The following is a 17,913-nucleotide window of genomic DNA, read 5'->3' as shown; positions in this document are numbered from 1 at the left end:
TGGAATAACTCACGCCAATAGACTAGTAATATACAAAACAAAGACTCCAGAATAAACATTCGTATTTTTCATCATCCCAGCCTATATACGTCCCACTGCTGGGCACTGGCCTCCTCTCAGAAACAAGAGGGCGTGGGCCATAGTTCCCACGCGGGCCAGTGCGGATTGGGAACTTCACACGCACCATTTAATTACTTCGCAGGTTACCTCACAATGTTTTCCTTCACCGCAAAGCTCGTGAAAATTTCAAAATTAATTTCGAAAAACTCAGAGGTGCGAGCCGGGGTTTGAACCCACGACCCTCTGCTTGAAAGGCGATAAGTCAAACCTAGGCCACCACGGCTTTTTTTTCATAATCTGTCCCGCCGAGGATCGAATCCGGGTTTCGTAGTCAGGTTCTCTAACCACTGAGCTATTTTTGATCAGTATTTTATTAGATAAATTAGTACAAAATGAGATCCCTGGATCATCGATCAAGGAGCAGTACAATTTAAGATCTTCAAAAACTAGTCTATCTAGCTCTCAACGGTCCGGCAATGCACCTATGAATGAAACCCTTGGTATTTCTCTGCTATGGGCAGCGGTGATTTTTCCCTATTAGATGATACGCATGCTCGTTTAATTCCTCTTACAAACATCCTCAAATACAAAAACTATGTTAAGTTTTAGAAATGTACACATCACACCAATCAGCACAATTACCTGACAGGATACATATCCACGAGTCCAATTTGACTCGTAAAAAACAATCGAGTTCCCGAGCGAAGCGAGTGTCTCATCACTAGATCAAAGTTCGCGGTGAAAAAGTTTAAGAGAGGGGTTGTTTCAAATCACCTTATCCAAGATAATGGGTTATTTAGCGGTGATTTTGTCTCTTTGTTTTGCAGGGAATGAAAAGCAGTGAAAAGTGATTTAGTTTTGTTCACTTGCTTCAGTTAACGCTGGTTAAATATTCGATCAAACAAGACAATGCCTGCGAAGAATTCGCGTATGCTATTGAAAACAACTCCTTTCTTTGGGATAAAAGTGTCCTATTATTTATTCTGGTCTTCTAATATCATCAGTTTCGGCCAGTAACCGCCCACTGTTGTACGAAGGCACACGGCGGCCACGCCGTACAAAATACGAATTCTTGAATCTACATAGGCACGAATGTCTGTACACGCGTCAATGTGTGCGTAAGATACACAGGGCTGACTATCCCAAAACCCTAATAAGTGCTACCAATGACATTAAAGGTACTTATATATAGGTATGGCTTAGATAGTGCCCTATTTATTTAAACCTACTTAAAATGTGTCTGTCTGTGTATTTAAGCATTATTATTTTCAATTAAGTACAATAGATATACGAGTACAAACTTAAACGAATTCGGTAGGTAGTTATTTCATGTATTAATCGTGATAATTTTAGAAATCATTATTTATTTAGAAAAAGGAAGTAGGTAGGGTACCGTTACCATTTCGCAAAATAATTGCTCCCGAACTTAGTGCCGTGCGGCCGACATACATCGCGTCGCGCACCCGACTGCTTTCCTGCGGTTTTCCTGCAATCTGCGCTTGAGGGGTGGGGTAACTCGAACCGGTGCGGGGCGGAGCGTGGCCATTCTGTACGTTAGTACAATTATATTTTCTGTGACAAGGGCCTCCTTCTTCTCGTCACTTGCATTCACGTTATAATATAATAATATAATATCATGGGACACTTGATACCAATTGACCTAGTCCCAAACTAAGCAAAGCTTTGTACTATGTTTACTAGGACTAACAGATAAACATACCTACTTATATAGATAAATACATACTTAAATACATATTATACGTAAACATCCAAGACCCAAGAACAAACATTCGTATTATTCATACAAATATCTGCCTAGGCCGGGAATCGAACCCGGGACCTCGAGCTTCGTAGTCAGGTTCTCAAACCACTTTGGCCATTGGTCGTCAAACTCGCGACTTTCGCGATGTCATCAGTCCACCTAGTGGGAGGCCTGCCAAAGCTTCGTCTTCTAGGTCGTGGTTGCCGCTCGAGGACTTTTATCTCCCAAGTTATATGTTCTTCGAGCGATGTGGGCCGCCACCTTCTAATATAGTAAGCAAAATTGCATGTCAATTTATCCAGGAGACAAGGCGTGAGATCAAAACAAACTCTCTTTCGCATTTGCAATATACTAGCTGTTGCCCGTGACTCCGTCCGCGTAGAAATTGTTTAGGTAGCATTCCGTCCTTAGCGACCGCGACGCGCGTCCGCGACCTACTGCTTAGTATGAATTTATATGGAGCACTAACAAATGCAGCGACCGCAACGCGCGACTCAGTTTGTTTAGTGCTTCATATAAATTCATACTAAGCAGTAGGGTGGCCTAGTGGTTTGAGATGCCGTGGTGGCCTAGTGGTTGACTTATCGCCTCTCAAGCAGAGGGTCGTGGGTTCAAACCCCGGCTCGCACCTCTGCGTTTTTCGAAATTCATGTGCGGAATTACATTTGAAATTTACCACGAGCTTTGCGGTGAAGGAAAACCATCGTGAAGAAACCTGCACAAACCTGCGAAACAATTCAATGGTGCGTGTGAAGTTCCCAATCCGCACTGGGCCCAAGCCCTCTTGTTCTGAGAGGGGGCCTGTGCCAGCAGTGGGACGTATATAGGCTGGGATGATGATGATGATGATGAGTAGGTCGCGTGACCCAGTCGCGGAACGCCGTCACGGTCGCGCGTCACGGTCGCTCGTCGCGGTCGCTACGAACGGAATGCTACCTTTTATTGCCGCGTTTACCCGCGGGAACTAAGCAATTTTCCGGGATAACTTCCTATGTCCCCGGGACTCAAACTATCTGTATACCGAATTTCTTATTATTTAAATCGGTTCAGCGTTTTAGACGTGATGAGGTAACAAACAAACAGGCTTACAAACTTTCGGATTTATAATGTTAGTAAGATTCATATTGTCTCTCAAGCATTTTAAATTAAAATCCCCTACGAGACAGAGAATTAGTACCTACCATTTATTTATTCACTGGCAAAGCCGCGGGTTTAAAGTAACCATCACTAAAGCAACCCGTTTTACAGTTAAAGTCAAATTATCACAGCTCGTTTTCGTTTATTTGTTCCATCACATAACTTAAACAAAAGCATCGAAAACCGTACAAAGTGTAGTTTAACAGCTGTACTAAGTAAATCGTGCTTTCGCCAGCTGGGTTTATAGTAGTGTTCTGACTTGACACCGCACAACAAGAACTTTTCGACGTTTCACTCACGCTTGTACAGTTTAAATTCGACTTTTTGTTTGCTCTGAGTTACGAGAGGCAAACGTAATAATAATTCTTATTAAATACCTATAGGGTTTCTCTGACCTGGCTTTAAATACTACTACTGTTTTGTACCTTTTCCAAATATCTTGAATTGTAAACAATATCTGAAATAAATTTATTGTATAACGCGCCGAATTATACCCGTCTCACTCGCGCGCGCTCGTCCGTAGTTTCAGAAATCATCGCAAGGTGGCGCGCGGCTCCCCGCCACGCGCCGCTCGGGACGCGCGGGAATGAATGACAGTTCGCTATAGCTCGCATGGCGACTCGTTGCCCTTTCGCCGCGAATATATTTACCTCCGTCTTATGTGGCCCTCATTTCCTTAATTTTCATGTGTTATTGTGTGTATCGATGCCTCTTATATATAATTGTGACTGTTGTGTAATGTTTTCGTGAATAAACGTGTTACCAACCGTTATACTGGCTGCCCAACTAGAGGCTGAACTGTACCTACGATTTCATCGCTCGCTAGCCGCGTAATTGTACCTATTTACATCGACACTACAGTAAAAAGGAGTGTGCCGTGCCTATTCATCATTTACCATGTCGGTAAACACACGGAGTAAGGCGAAAGCCGTCAGCAACGAAGACGAAAATGACCCCGATAGCTACGACGACGCGGAGGAGCCGCGCGCCTCAAGCGCCGCCGCCGCTGCCGCCGCCGTCGCGCCGCCCGGCCACGCCAGGCCCGCCGTCAACACGGAGACCTTTCTGGCCGGGATCATGGAGTCCTTCGCCAGGATGCAAGCCGAAACCAACCGGACCCTGGTGGAAACCCTGCGAACTCTGCCCCTCAACGGCAACGGCCCCTGGAGCCCGCCGTCCGCCGCGGCGACGCCGCCGCCCGACGGCCGCGCGCCCAGCAGCCTGTCGGGCGCCGCCGCCGGGGGCAACTTCTCCAAGTGCACCGCGCGCTTCGACGGGAGGTCGCGCGACGCGGAGGCGCTGGAGGCGTTCATCGACGCCGTGCAGGTGTACAAGGAGTGCGCGGCGGTGAGCGACGAGCACGCGCTTCGCGGGCTGCCGCTGCTGCTGGAGGGCGACGCGGCCGTGTGGTGGCGCGGCGCGCGCGCTGGCGCCGCCAGCTGGCCCGCCGCCGTGGCGCGCCTGCGCTCCATGTACGGCGTCCAACAACCGGCTCATAAGGTTTTACGTGAAATCTTTGCCGCCGAGCAAAAGGACAGCGAGAGAGCCGAAGTTTTTGTGTGTAAAGTGCGTTCGCTTTTGACCAAATTACCGTACGAGGTACCTACGTGTATGCAGATAGACATTATTTACGGCCTGTTGCATCGACGTGTTAGGAAACGGTTACCCAGAGATAGCATTGTCAATGTTGACAATTTTGTAGAAAAAGCGAGGGCCATAGAAGATGCGATTTCCGAAGTCAAAGTAAGTAACTACTCCCTGATCTCGAACGACGCGAACTCGACAACGAGCCGCTCTTTGCGATCGGGCGAGCCGCCGCGCGATTTCCGAGAAACTGCGGCCGAGCGCAGCGCTACTACCGGTCCGCACGGTACCACTGGTTCGAAACTCACCTCAAACTCGAACGAAAACTTGAAACGCGATAAGCGCGTTCGGTGTTCGTATTGTAAGTTTTATGGTCATGTCGTAGCCGATTGTCGTAATTTACAAAATAAAGAGAGTAAACAGCGTACCGTACACGCCGATTCCGACGGTTTAGTCTCTAATACGGGCCCTAGCCCGATACGTTGTTACGGATGCGGCAAACCGGGTGTGGTTAAATCGAAGTGTGAGAATTGTAGTAGTAAGAGCGTGCCTGCGAAGTCGTATGATTTTAATGTCGTAACGGGTAATGACGTCGCGGATGTATCTCAGAAGACGGATACGTCTCACCCTACAGTGTCCATCACTATTGCGGACAGGGTAGGCGTTGCGATACTCGACACGGGAGCTACATGTAGTGTTGCTGGTTCCTTGTTGTACTCTATATTACGATCCGACGGGATACAATTCCATGAGGCGGAGCGCACCATTGGGCTTGCGGACGGTTCCCGCCAGCAAAAGATAGTGGAAATCGCGACGGTACCGGTATTATTAGAAGGTAGGCAGGTAACTACTGAGTTCGTGATGTTCCCTGGGGAAAACACTCGAACATTATTGGGTCGAGACTTTATTAGCAATGCTGGCCTCACATTGGTCTTGGACCAGGACTCGTGGTTTTTTTCAGACAGCCCCGACCACATATTCCCCTTTGTGCGATCCGTTCGTCTGAAGGACACGGAGCTGTTGCGAGCCGATGTCTCCGACGTCACCCTGCGCGACGACGAAGGAACAGAGCTACCACTAGAGCACAGGGACGCACTCAACACCTTCTTGCGTAGCAGAGCCGCACAGTTTGCTGCCGAGGGACCTCCTACGGACTTCGCCGTCCACAAGATCAGGGTGAGTGAAAATCAGGAGCCACTCGCTTCACCACCCTACAGGTTGTCGCCGTTGAAGAAAGAGGCTTTAGAGAAGGAGCTGCAAAAGCTACTTAGCTCCGATGTCATCGAGGAGTGTGAGTCCCCGTGGGCCTCCAACGTCGTGCTGGTCAAGAAGAAGGATGGGAGTTTCAGGCTTTGCGTCGATTACCGCAAGGTCAACGCGGTTACAGAGCCTGACCGCTACCCGCTCCCCAGGATCGAAGACGTGCTCCACGCCGCAAAGACTTCTAAGTACATGACCACACTTGACCTGCGATCTGGTTACTTTCAGGTTAGTGTCGATCCTGATCACAGGGATCTTACCTCATTTACAACGCCTTTAGGTACGTTTCGCTTTAAGCGCATGGCTATGGGACTTCGGAATTCTGGGGCTACCTTCCAGAGATTGATCGACCGTTTTAAGTCCAACTTACCAGGTATAACTTTGGTTGCTTATTTAGATGACCTGTTGATATTGTCCGAGGAGTCGTTCGAGAAGCACCTTGCGGATTTGGAGGCTGTGTTCGATCGCCTCGCAATGTTCAACCTGCGGGTGAATCGTGAGAAGAGCCACTTCGCTAGGCAGTCCGTCAAGTTCCTCGGCCACGTCATCATGCCAGGTGGTATTCATGTAGACCCTGATAAGACCTCTGCTATCGCTGACATGCCTCCACCTCAGAACGTGAAACACCTGAAGTGTTTTCTGCAAACCTCGAGTTGGTTCAGACGCTTCATACCGGATTATGCTAAGATCGCGGCTCCGTTGACTACCTTGCTGAAAAAGGTAAGCACCTGGAGATGGGGACCCGAACAGCAAGGTGCGTTTGATACTATTAAATCTCTCCTCGTGTCAGCGCCAATCCTCCGCCAAGCCGATGAGACGAAGCCGTTCGTCCTCCGGACCGATAGCAGTGGATATGCTCTTGGGGCGGTTTTGCTTCAGGGGGAGGGAGTTGACGAGCGGCCCGTCGAGTACGCTAGCCGTCTCCTTACAGCCGCTGAGAAGAATTACAACACGACGGAGCGAGAAGCGCTGGCCGTCGTGTGGGCAGTGTCGAAGTTTCGAGGATACATCGATGGAGCGGACGTGGTGGTGAAGTCTGATCATCAACCCCTCAGGTGGCTTATGAGTCTAAAGTCACCGAGCGGTCGGTTAGCCAGGTGGGCGCTTACTCTGCAGGAATACAATTTGAAGATAGAGTACACACCGGGTAAGGCGAACGTGATTGCGGACACACTATCACGCCCAACATGTATTCCAGGTACGGATTGCGACCTGTGTTTGACCGTGGTGGATATGCCCTCTCGCAGCGCAAAGGACGTTCGCGAGAACCAGCTAAAAGACCCCGAAGTAAGTAAGATCATCGAGGCGATGGAATCCGACGATCCATTTAGGGGGAGACCCTGGTCTGACCGTGGCTACACCCTATCCGACGGCATCTTGTACAGGTACGACCTAGAAGGGGACGACAGTGAAGAGGCTCACCTGGTAGTGCCAGAGCACGAGCGTGCCGCTGTCTTATCCGGCTTCCACGATGCACCTACAGCGGGTCATTTTGGAGTCGAGCGTACACTGAGCCGTATTCGGTCACGATTTTATTGGCCTGGTATGCGATCGTATGTAAGTAACTATATTAAGGGATGTCTGCCGTGTCAGCGTTATAAAGTAGATACCAGGAAGCCCGCGGGTTTGCTCCAAACACCCGCTATGTCCAAACGATTTGAGGTAGTATCAGTAGACCTCTTTGGTCCATTAGTCGAAACGCCACGCCGCAACAAGTGGATTTTGATAGTGGAGGATGTCTGTTCGCGCTGGGTCGAACTTTTTCCACTAGAAACTGCGACAAGCTTCGAGTGTGCCAAGACCCTCATAAATGAGGTATTTTTCAGGTATGGAGTTCCTCGCCGCCTCCTCAGTGATAACGGCGTGCAGTTCGTGAGCGAGGTCATGCAGCAGGTCTGCCACGTACTCGGTATCGACCAAATCCTCACGCCCTTCTATCACCCCGAGGCGAATCCGATTGAGAGGAAAAACAGGGACCTCAAGCCTCAGCTGGCCATCCTTGTCGGGCATGACCACGCGACGTGGGATTCGCACCTCGCCGCAGTCAGGTATGCCATGAACTCGGCTATCACTGCGAGTACCGGATTTTCCCCAGCGTACCTTACCTTTGGCAGGGAACTGCGCGCTCCGTCCGATGCCGCCACTGACTTGCGAGCCATCGTGGAGACTGATAACTTTATCCCGAACATAACTCCCCACTTGAAACAGATGAGTATGGCTCTGGCGGAAGCTCGGGACATTCACGAGAGGGCTCAGGCGATCCAAAAGAAGTACGCGGACGAAGGACGTCGCCCGCCTCCGGATTATAAGGTAGGTGATTTGGTACTCCTTAAGACCCAAGGGCTTAATGACACGGGTCCTGGCCAGACATCTAAATTTATCCCACGCCGAGACGGGCCTTATCGAGTCTCATCCGTAGTTAGCCCTACGACCTACGTTTTGGAGAACATCCAAGATGGGACTAACATAGGGAAGTATCACGCCTCTCAGCTTACCCCTTTCGTGGGCCCCATCGAAGCCCCGGTTAGGTCTAAGCGACGTCGCGGTAGACCTCGCAGATACTTGCAGGAATCCTAGTCCGATTGCGGGCCGCTTATTCGGACTAGAGGGGGAGGATATAACGCGCCGAATTATACCCGTCTCACTCGCGCGCGCTCGTCCGTAGTTTCAGAAATCATCGCAAGGTGGCGCGCGGCTCCCCGCCACGCGCCGCTCGGGACGCGCGGGAATGAATGACAGTTCGCTATAGCTCGCATGGCGACTCGTTGCCCTTTCGCCGCGAATATATTTACCTCCGTCTTATGTGGCCCTCATTTCCTTAATTTTCATGTGTTATTGTGTGTATCGATGCCTCTTATATATAATTGTGACTGTTGTGTAATGTTTTCGTGAATAAACGTGTTACCAACCGTTATATTTGTTTATTTTTATTATTAATCGTCGGAAACAGAGCCGTGGTGGCCTAGTGGTTTGACCTTATCACCTCTCAAGCAAAGGATCGTGGGTTCAAACCCCAGTTTGCACCTCTGAGTTTTTTCGAAAGGAAACATCGTGGGGAAACTTGCACAAACCTGCGAAGCAATTCAATTGTGTGTGTCAAGTTTGCAATCCGCGTTGGGCCCGCGTGGGAACTACGGCCCAAGCCTTCTCATTCTGAGAGCCGGCCTGTGCCCAGCAGTGGGACGTGTATAGGCTGGGATGGTTATTAATCGTTAAATTAAATCAGTATATTAGGTATGGCAGTGTTATTGCTGTCACATGGTATGGGAAATTTCCTTGGTACGAGGCCTTAAATAATTTAAGTTTCAAGATCTCTAAGATAAATTAATATGCTGTCACTTTAGCATACATTGAAAATGACATTGAATCTATATGATTTTTTTCGTACATTGCTACTCAATAACTTATTTAAAATTATCTACTTCTACTAATTTACATAAAAAATAAACTTATTTTAAAAACTTACTTGTGGCTATTAGCGACTAATTGCCTTGGCTTTAGGAAATAATTTCACTTTTCACATTACACTTTAATAAAATAAGTCATATTACATGTGTCACCTACTCGTATATCCAGCGCTAATACGAAGTTTAGGAATATGACATTGTCAATATAATTTAATAAGTAAGTACCAAACACACGATATATATGGTACATTAATTAAAAAATAGAAGGAGAAAAACTAAACTAAAACTAACTTATTCAAATCCTAAAAATCTATATTTACGAATTCACCCAAGTCGCTGCTATTAGGCAGGGTGCCCATAAGTATGGCTGCGTTTGTGATTGTCATGTGAAAACTTATTTATAGCTCTCCGCCATCGCTCATGCCTCACACCGCACTTAACCCGTACAAAGCCGTAGTGGGCGAACAATTTGCGGGTTGTTTGGTTTGACCGCGCGTGTTCCTCGCCCTTCGACATTATTACCCCGAAGTTCACTTAGAAAAAAAATCCGCGTTAAAAATGTAATGTTTTTGTTAAGGGAAAACGGTTCATCATTTACCTATTTATATACTTATTTATCAAAAATATTAACATTATTACCATAATATAAGTAGGTAGTAACAATATAAACTTAACATAGAATACATAAAAAAACCGGCCAAGTGCGAGTCGGACTCGCGCACGAAGGGTTCCGTACCATTATCTATACAACATTAAGACATTAGCAAAAAACGGCAAAAATCACGTTTATTGTATGGGAGCCCCCCTTAAATATTTATTATTCGCGTTTAATGTACACTAGTGCTTACCCGCGGCTTTGCACACGTAAATCTGATCCAGCAGCTGATTTGAAATTTCGGGATTTTAAAAAACTCCCGAAGGATTCCCGAAAATTAAATCGTGGTTTTCATTGACGTTACTTTAAAAACAATCATGTCAAATTTCATGACTCTTACCTCAGCGGTTGTTGTTTCGAGATTTTATCCCTATCCCGTGGGAATATCGGAATAAAAAGTAGCCTATGTTTTATTCTAGATTCCCAGCTATCCAACATACCAAATTTCATCCAAATCCGTTTAGCTGTTTCAGCGTGAAGGAGTAACAAACATACTCACTCACTCACAAACTTTCACGTATATAATATTAAGTAGGAAGAGAAGGATAACTTCCCAAAACTAGAGTTGAAGCCAGGACCTCAATCAGGTTAGTTTCTTTAACTTGCAACTAAGCTTCACCAACTGAAACTCCGTACGCAAAGCGAGGCGTATCTATATAGTTTTACGCAGTCCAGTTTTTTATACGCAGAAATCTATCACTTCTTATTTGCTCTGAGCTTTGTCATAATCATCATCATCGTAGCAGCTGGAAGACGTTCACTGTTGGGTTGGATATAGAGCCCCAATAAACCTCCAGTTGCTTCGGTTGGAAGCGGTCTACATCCACCGTGAACCCGCGGCTTCAACCAGGTCATCCGTCCATCTCGTTGGTGGACGTCCTACGCTGCGCTTGCCGATCCTCGGTCTCCAACGGCTAACCTTCTTGGTTATGTCAGTGACCCTCGTTCTTTTACGTATCTCCTCATTTCTGATTCGTCATGCACAGTGCCGGATTAGCCCATAAGCAATCAAGCAATTACTTAGGGCATCACGTCTTAGGGAGCGTGGATTGCTTAGGGCATGAAATAGCCTTAATCCGGCACTGATCTCACATTCCTATAAAAATACAGCAACACGTATGAGAAATCTCACATAAACACGAAGACGAAACCTATAAATCTGTGAGTTCTCTCCTAATAAGATAAACCTGTAGTAGATAAATTATTTTCTCTGCCCCTAACTTGTGCGCGACGTGAGCGGAACTGCCAATGAACCAGTTTTAGGGGTCCGTTTTATAAGAAAAAACCTATCCAAGTATGTGAAACGGTGAACTTTTTCACATCGGGTTTATATCAGAAAATGATAAATGGGCAAAATTAAATGTGCTTTTTAGGGTTCCGTAGCCAAAATTGCAAAAACAGATCCTTTATAGTTTCGCCATGTCTGTCTGTCTGTCCGTCCGCGGCTTTGCTTAAGGACTATCAATGCTAGAAAGCTGTAATGTGATTTGTTTGCAAAGTATTCAACTTTAAAGTGCAAATTTTCATTAAAATCGAGCGGCCCCCCCCCCTCTAAAATCTAAAATGGTGGGTGGAAAATTGAAAAAAAAATTCAGGATGGTAGTAAGTATATCAAGCTTACAAGAAAAACTATAACGGTTAAGTTTCTTGAGAATTATTAGTAGTTTAAGAGTTAGCACAGAAAAACCATGCATCCATGTCTCAGTTTGTATTTTCGATATGGTTTCACGGGATACCCGTAAAAGTAACAAATTTGGAGTTGAAATAAAAAATACAAAAAGACTCCAAATAACCAATCGTATAAAATATGTACTTAATTTTTTCGTAATGGCTACGCATCCCTATTCGGACGTGTCCGACACGCGCTCGGCCGTTTTTTTAAATAAATTTTGAAATAGAAACGTAATTAGATTTGAATTTATCATGAGCTTTAATTCAAGTGTCAGATTGAATGGTTTATGAGTGAAAAATCGCAAGTGTAGTCGCTAGATACGAGTAGTAAGATAATACTTTTTGATTTTAATATAAACTTATGTTGTATGTAAACATTTAGTGCCTAATCTTTAATTCACAATACTATGCTGTCGTTGTGTTCTAACAACCAATTTTTCAACCAGTGTGTGCTGCCAGCCCATATGGAAATAACAGGCTTTATAAAAAGGCCCAGAGTTGCTCAGCAAGCTGTGGAGAGGGCTATGCTTAGGGTTTTTTTACGGGACCGAATCAGAAATGAAGTACGTAGAAGAACGAGGATCACCAACATAGACAAGCGAATTAGCTCGTTGAAGTGGCAACGCAGTTGAATGGAGAACGCAGGAAGCGCTGCTTAGGACCAACCAGATGGATGGCGCTATATAGGGGAGGCCTAAAGGAGGAGGTACAGAGGGAACAGTGGACGTCCTACGGCTGATAAATGAGTATGATGTTCTTAAGGGTTCACATCAAGTAGTTGCTGCTAAAGTGACTTCAAGAAACCTTTATTGTATTGCAGTACGTCTACGGGACCACCGACGTTCTGGCACACTCACCCTTGACCGGTTTTTCAAAGTGTTTGCTCAGTTGATTGGCGGGTGTCTTTTCCGAAAGCGTCAGGGTTGTGCATTGTTTTTATTATATACGTAAACATTTTTTTCGATGACGGTGTTAGCTTACCTTGTGTAGTTTTTCTTGGTTGTTTTAGGTTGATATTGCAGGTTCTGGAAGGAGAAAGTTTAATTATTAATAAGGTTCGTTCATCATATCAGCCATAGGACATAGGTCTCCATTCGAGAACCTTTCGGCCCCAACGACCATCTGTTCTCCGTGCTATATATAGATGTTCTGCCCATTGCCACTATATATTGCCACATTAATAAGGTTATTATTTAAAATATCCGAGTAGCTGTGGTGGCTTAGTGGTTTGTTCTATGGCCTCTCAAGGAGAGGATCGTGGGTTTTAACCAGAGCTCGCTCCTCTGCGTTTTAAGAAATTCATGTGCGAAACTACATTTGAAATTTACCACGAGCTTTACGGTAGAGGAAAACTTCGCAAGGAAACCTGTGAAACAATTCAATAGTGTGTGTGAAGTTCCCAATCCGAACTGAGCTCGCGTGGGTACTATGGCTCGAACCCATTGTGAGAGGAATCATGAAGGTACCCAGCAGCGGGGCGTATTAAGATCGACATGAAAATGATATAAACATTATTTTTACCTATAAACTATGGTGCCAAGCTTAGACATGCAAGCCCTGGTTCAAACCCACGATCCCCTGCTTGAGAGGCTACATGTCAAACCATGCACTATCCCACCACGACTATAATTTACGCACCAAAATTTCACCAAAACTAAATATTACGGGCAAAATTAATTTCAAACAAACTCCAAGGTCACAAACACAGACCAATCAAAGTAAACTAAGTAGGCTCTTGATTCTATTTAAAACAAAAGCGCGCAATTCAAAACCAAACTGAACAAAAACTGAAATTTCCAATTAACCAAAAACAACAGCGGAACCAACAAAATAGGGCTTCGAAAAGGCAATTCAATTTTCTAAAACAACTAGGACCCTTTAAGTACGTTTCCACATTCAAAACTAACTTGCCACTTAATTTCGTTTCATGTTAAATCCCGACTAAAAGCATGTCCGCCAACATAACGAAATATCATAACGTATCTTAAATAGATTAGGGTGCGAGAGAAAAGTTTCTACGCGTTGTGAAACTTTGAGCCGTAACATACAGAATTTGTGTTATAGCGTGATTTGTAAATGCTGTTAGTATCCTCGTTGGATGTTTTCAGGATTGGTTGTACCTTGTTTTGCCTATTTTCAGTTTGCCTAATTTTAGATAAACGAATATTACTTAACCTAATGTTTCATTTTACCTAATTTTCATTTTAGTGAGTCATTTTGTATACAATTTACTTTACATAATTTGGTTTCGCCTTATTTTAAATAAACTAATTTTCATATTGTATAAATTTATTTCGTATAATGTTTGACTGACATAATTATATTTTGTCTAACATGCATGTCGCATAATTTCATTTAGTATAAACTTATTTCGTATAACGTTTGACTCACATAATTATATTTTGTCTAACGTACATGTTGTATAATTTCGTTTTATATAAACTTATTTCGTATAGTGTTTGACTGACATGATTATATTTTGTCTAACATACATGTCGCATAATTGTATTTATTCTAATCACATACATCAATACATTCCGTTAACGTCAGTTAATTCTAAAAAAGGTTGGTATTATAAAACAAAGTCGGTTATGGCGCTTCGCCGGCCGCTGCCGCGGAACGCTGGCTTCGCTCTCTCGGTTCGCGCACTGTAATGTCGCACTTCTACCTGATACTTCACCTCGCTTAGGTCGTCGTCGTACCTATTCTCTGTATGTTTAGTATTGTTATTTGTTTGAACCATTGTTAGGCAAAGTGAAGTTAGGCAAAAAAAAATTAGACAAGTCAAGGGAATACCTTGAGGGCTATGTACCCTAACGCTAAAGGGACCCCTATTCTAATATTATATAGGGCTGTATCTTATGACATGTGTTCACTTTTGCGTGATATTTTTTATTTTATTTTACTTGTTATTTTCTATACATTGCAAATAAAAGTTGTTACGTATTACACAAAAGTGGGCACAGCCTCGCCTTAGGTGGTCATGTACCAATTATAAATATTATTCTTTTCTGTTATCGTACATAAAGTACATCGACGTCTATGTACCTTACGGCACTAGACTGGCTGTTATATCAATCATCAATATTACTTTGACACAACCCCTGTCACGGACGTCAACAAACTATAGTGAACTGTTCACAAAACCGCGCTGTGAACTGTTTTTGTGCGCCGTTTTGATGTAAGAAACATGCAGTCTAGTACATAGATGTCAATGATAAGGTATGTAATTTTGACTGTTTGTCACGGCAGATATTTGTTATGAAACATACGAATGTTTGTTCTCGGGTCTTGGGTGTTTAATATGTATTTATGTATCTATCTATATAATTATATTTATCCGTTGCTTAGTACCCATAACACAAGCTTTGCTAAGCTTACTTTGGGACTAGGTCAATTGGTATGAATTGTCCCGTGATATTTGTATTTTTTTTTCATTTAGAAAAATCCTGGAAGAAATCCTTTATTAGGCATAAGTTCGCCTTTGTACTTTTTTTGTTAATCTGTAGGTACAATTATATTTAAACTTTAACTGCAGTAAAGAGTTTACATACATTCATACATTATACTTTTCTATCACCCAAATAAACAAAATCATCTTGTTAATTATCATCTTGCAAATTATCTTGTTCTGAGAGGAGGCCTGTGCCCAGCAGTGGGACGTATCTAGGCTGGGATGATGATGATGATGATGATGATCACCCAAATAAACATTTCCTATAAAAATTGCGTTAAAACTTATGCCCAGAAACGCAGAAAATCCCTCAAATTTCTAATAGCATTTTCCCCTTTGACCCTTTAGAGCGTTTTCAGATTATGCGATCCGATATCGTTGTCGGACACCGATACCGATATCGGGGCAAGTAAAATGTATGAAATATGATTCATGTGCGGATATTACATTTGAAATTTACCACGAGCTTTGCGGTGAAGGAAAACATCGTGAGGAAACCTGCACAAACCTGCGAAGCGATTCAATGGTGCGTGTGAAGTTCCCAATCCGCACTGGGCCCGCGTGGGAACTATGGCCCAAGCCCTCTTGTTATGAGAGGAGGCCTGTGCCCAGCAGTGGGAGGTATATAGGCTGGGATGAGGATGAGGAACCCCTGTCACGGACGTCAACAAACTATAGTGAACTGTTCACAAAACCGCGCTGTGAAATGTTTTTTTGCGCCGTTTTGAATATGCAGTCTAGTACATAGATGTCAATGATAAAGTATTTATCTAGTACATCATCATCATCATCATCTCAGCCTATATACGTCCCACTGCTGGGCACAGGCCTCCTTTCAGAACAAGAGGGCTTGGTCCATAGTTCCCACGCGGGCCCAGTGCGGATTGGGAACTTCACACGCACCATTGAATTGCTTTGCAGGTTTGTGCAGGTTTCCTCACGATGTTTTCCTTCACCGCAAAGCTCGTGGTAAATTTCAAATGTAATTCCGCACATGAATTTCGAAAAACTCAGAGGTGCGAGCCGGGGTTTGAACCCACGACCCTCTGTTTGAGAGGCGATAGGTCAAACCACTAGGCCACCACGGCTCTATCTATCTAGTACATATCGGTATTTCATACATTTCACTTGCCCCGATATCGTATTGGCGTCCGATACAAATAATAATATCGGATCGGATAATCTGAAAACGCTCTTAGATCCCAAAATAACTTAAGAAACTTCACAATAAATTTCATGACTACAAACAAACTAACTTACAATAACATAACCAACAAATAGTTGGAAAACCCCCGACTTTGTCACTTCAAAGTTCAATGTCTCAAAAACGGCTGAACCGATTTTGATAAAACATATCTAAGAATCATCGCCAGAAAACTTGCTTTCAAATAAAGAAAACCTCATTCAAATCGATCCACCCGTTTAAGAGCTACGGTGCCACAGACAGACAGACACACATAGCGGTCAAACTTATAACACCCCTCTTTTTGCGTCGGGAGTTAAAAACGCATAATACGATTTAAACCGGATGAAATAAGGTTAAAACCGGACGAAACAGACGAACTCGACCGCAAACTTTGGTTAAAAGTTGTTCATTAAACATTTCGCATGCAAAAATGCGAAAACTCCCGTGATTTTAATAGTTTTCGGGTTGAATTTATGGTGGGAGTATTAAGGGTTAAGAACTATTAAGCTTAAGGGAATAAAGTGGTCTCCGGGTGGAAATTTGGGGCGTAAATAATTTACTACGGGTTCGACGGGTGGTAAACTATGTGCGATTAAAATAAACTGACCCGTCGTATAAAAATAAACGTTTACTTTGCATGAAGCCATTGATACTGATCTGCTAGTAAGGAAACGTGTAGTAAACTGTGTTATTGTTATCAAATTGTTCTGTGAAGTCAAGTAACGAACGTCGGTCGCGGTCTATATATTTTTTTATTTATTTAATTTTAACAATTACACAGTGTATGACAGTTTGTTGGCGAAATCAAACAATCAAAACACTTCCATATATAAATACTGTGCAAAACTAAACTATATAACTAACCTACTCGTATTAGAAAAGTATCCTAATTTACATTTGTATGTATATAAGGAGTTAGAGTAAAATTTGGATGGGTGACCGCCGGTTCCATCTTTTTGTTTCTTTTTTTTCGTTTCCTTTTTATAAGCAGTAAATAAACATTGTTTTTACCTGTAAACAATCAAAATGACGAATGTTTCTGCTATTTAGGCATTTTGGTTTCGGCTAGACATTTTCGAGTAAAAATTAGCGTTACAGTAAAGTTTCATTATATGTTCAGGTCTTAAAATGAGGGATTACACAGAGGCGAAATATTGTTGGCTCGTGATTGGTTAAATAAATAAATGAACGTCAAACGGACCTTACGATACTAACGCCATCTAGCGATATTTCGCTTCTGTGAAAACCCTCTTTAAAGCGGACAGTATGATCAAAACAACTTTAGTCTGAAGAATGAACTTCAATCTTTTTCTTCAATCCATAAATTATGAAGACTCAACTAGTGTAAAATTCTAATCTCGGCGGCAGTGCAGTTGAAATCTGACTCCATTTTAGTAAATAACAACGGCGAAATGAATCGAGTAATTCACTTATTTTACCGCCAATTTTATTGTTCCCGCGTGACGTCAATATCATACAATTATTCCGTGCCCAAACTGATTTCGTTTGGCTACCTCATTCCGAACGAAAGAGGTGAAAATTGGAAAATATAAAACGAAACCTTCGCGCAATAATGGACTTTAAATTATTATTAACGGGCAGGGAAATTTGATAGCGTTAAAGTGTATCGCTAAAAGCAATGCGAAGGTGATTTGTTTGAAGGTCCGTTACTGTTGGTATCTCAATCTTTCTTTCTAATCCTGCAGAAACCGGTTTTTGCTGTAGGAAGAGGAAAAT

The 17,913-nt window shown here is 43.7% G+C and overlaps 1 protein-coding gene and 1 long non-coding RNA gene across 2 annotated transcripts in view; one reads left to right on the top strand and one right to left on the bottom strand.

Moving 5' to 3' along the window:
- The window catches only part of LOC141444342 (uncharacterized), a 208,539-nt gene that overhangs the window by 143,105 nt on the left and 47,521 nt on the right, over window positions 1-17,913 (bottom strand). The gene's annotated exons all lie outside the window — the stretch shown is intronic.
- Window positions 1-17,913, top strand: part of LOC141444341 (irregular chiasm C-roughest protein-like) — a 213,308-nt gene that overhangs the window by 154,678 nt on the left and 40,717 nt on the right. The gene's annotated exons all lie outside the window — the stretch shown is intronic.

This window comes from Choristoneura fumiferana, chromosome 29 (genome assembly GCF_025370935.1).
Source record: "Choristoneura fumiferana chromosome 29, NRCan_CFum_1, whole genome shotgun sequence".
NCBI lineage: Eukaryota > Metazoa > Arthropoda > Insecta > Lepidoptera > Tortricidae > Choristoneura > Choristoneura fumiferana.
This window is presented reverse-complemented; position numbering and strand designations above follow the sequence as displayed.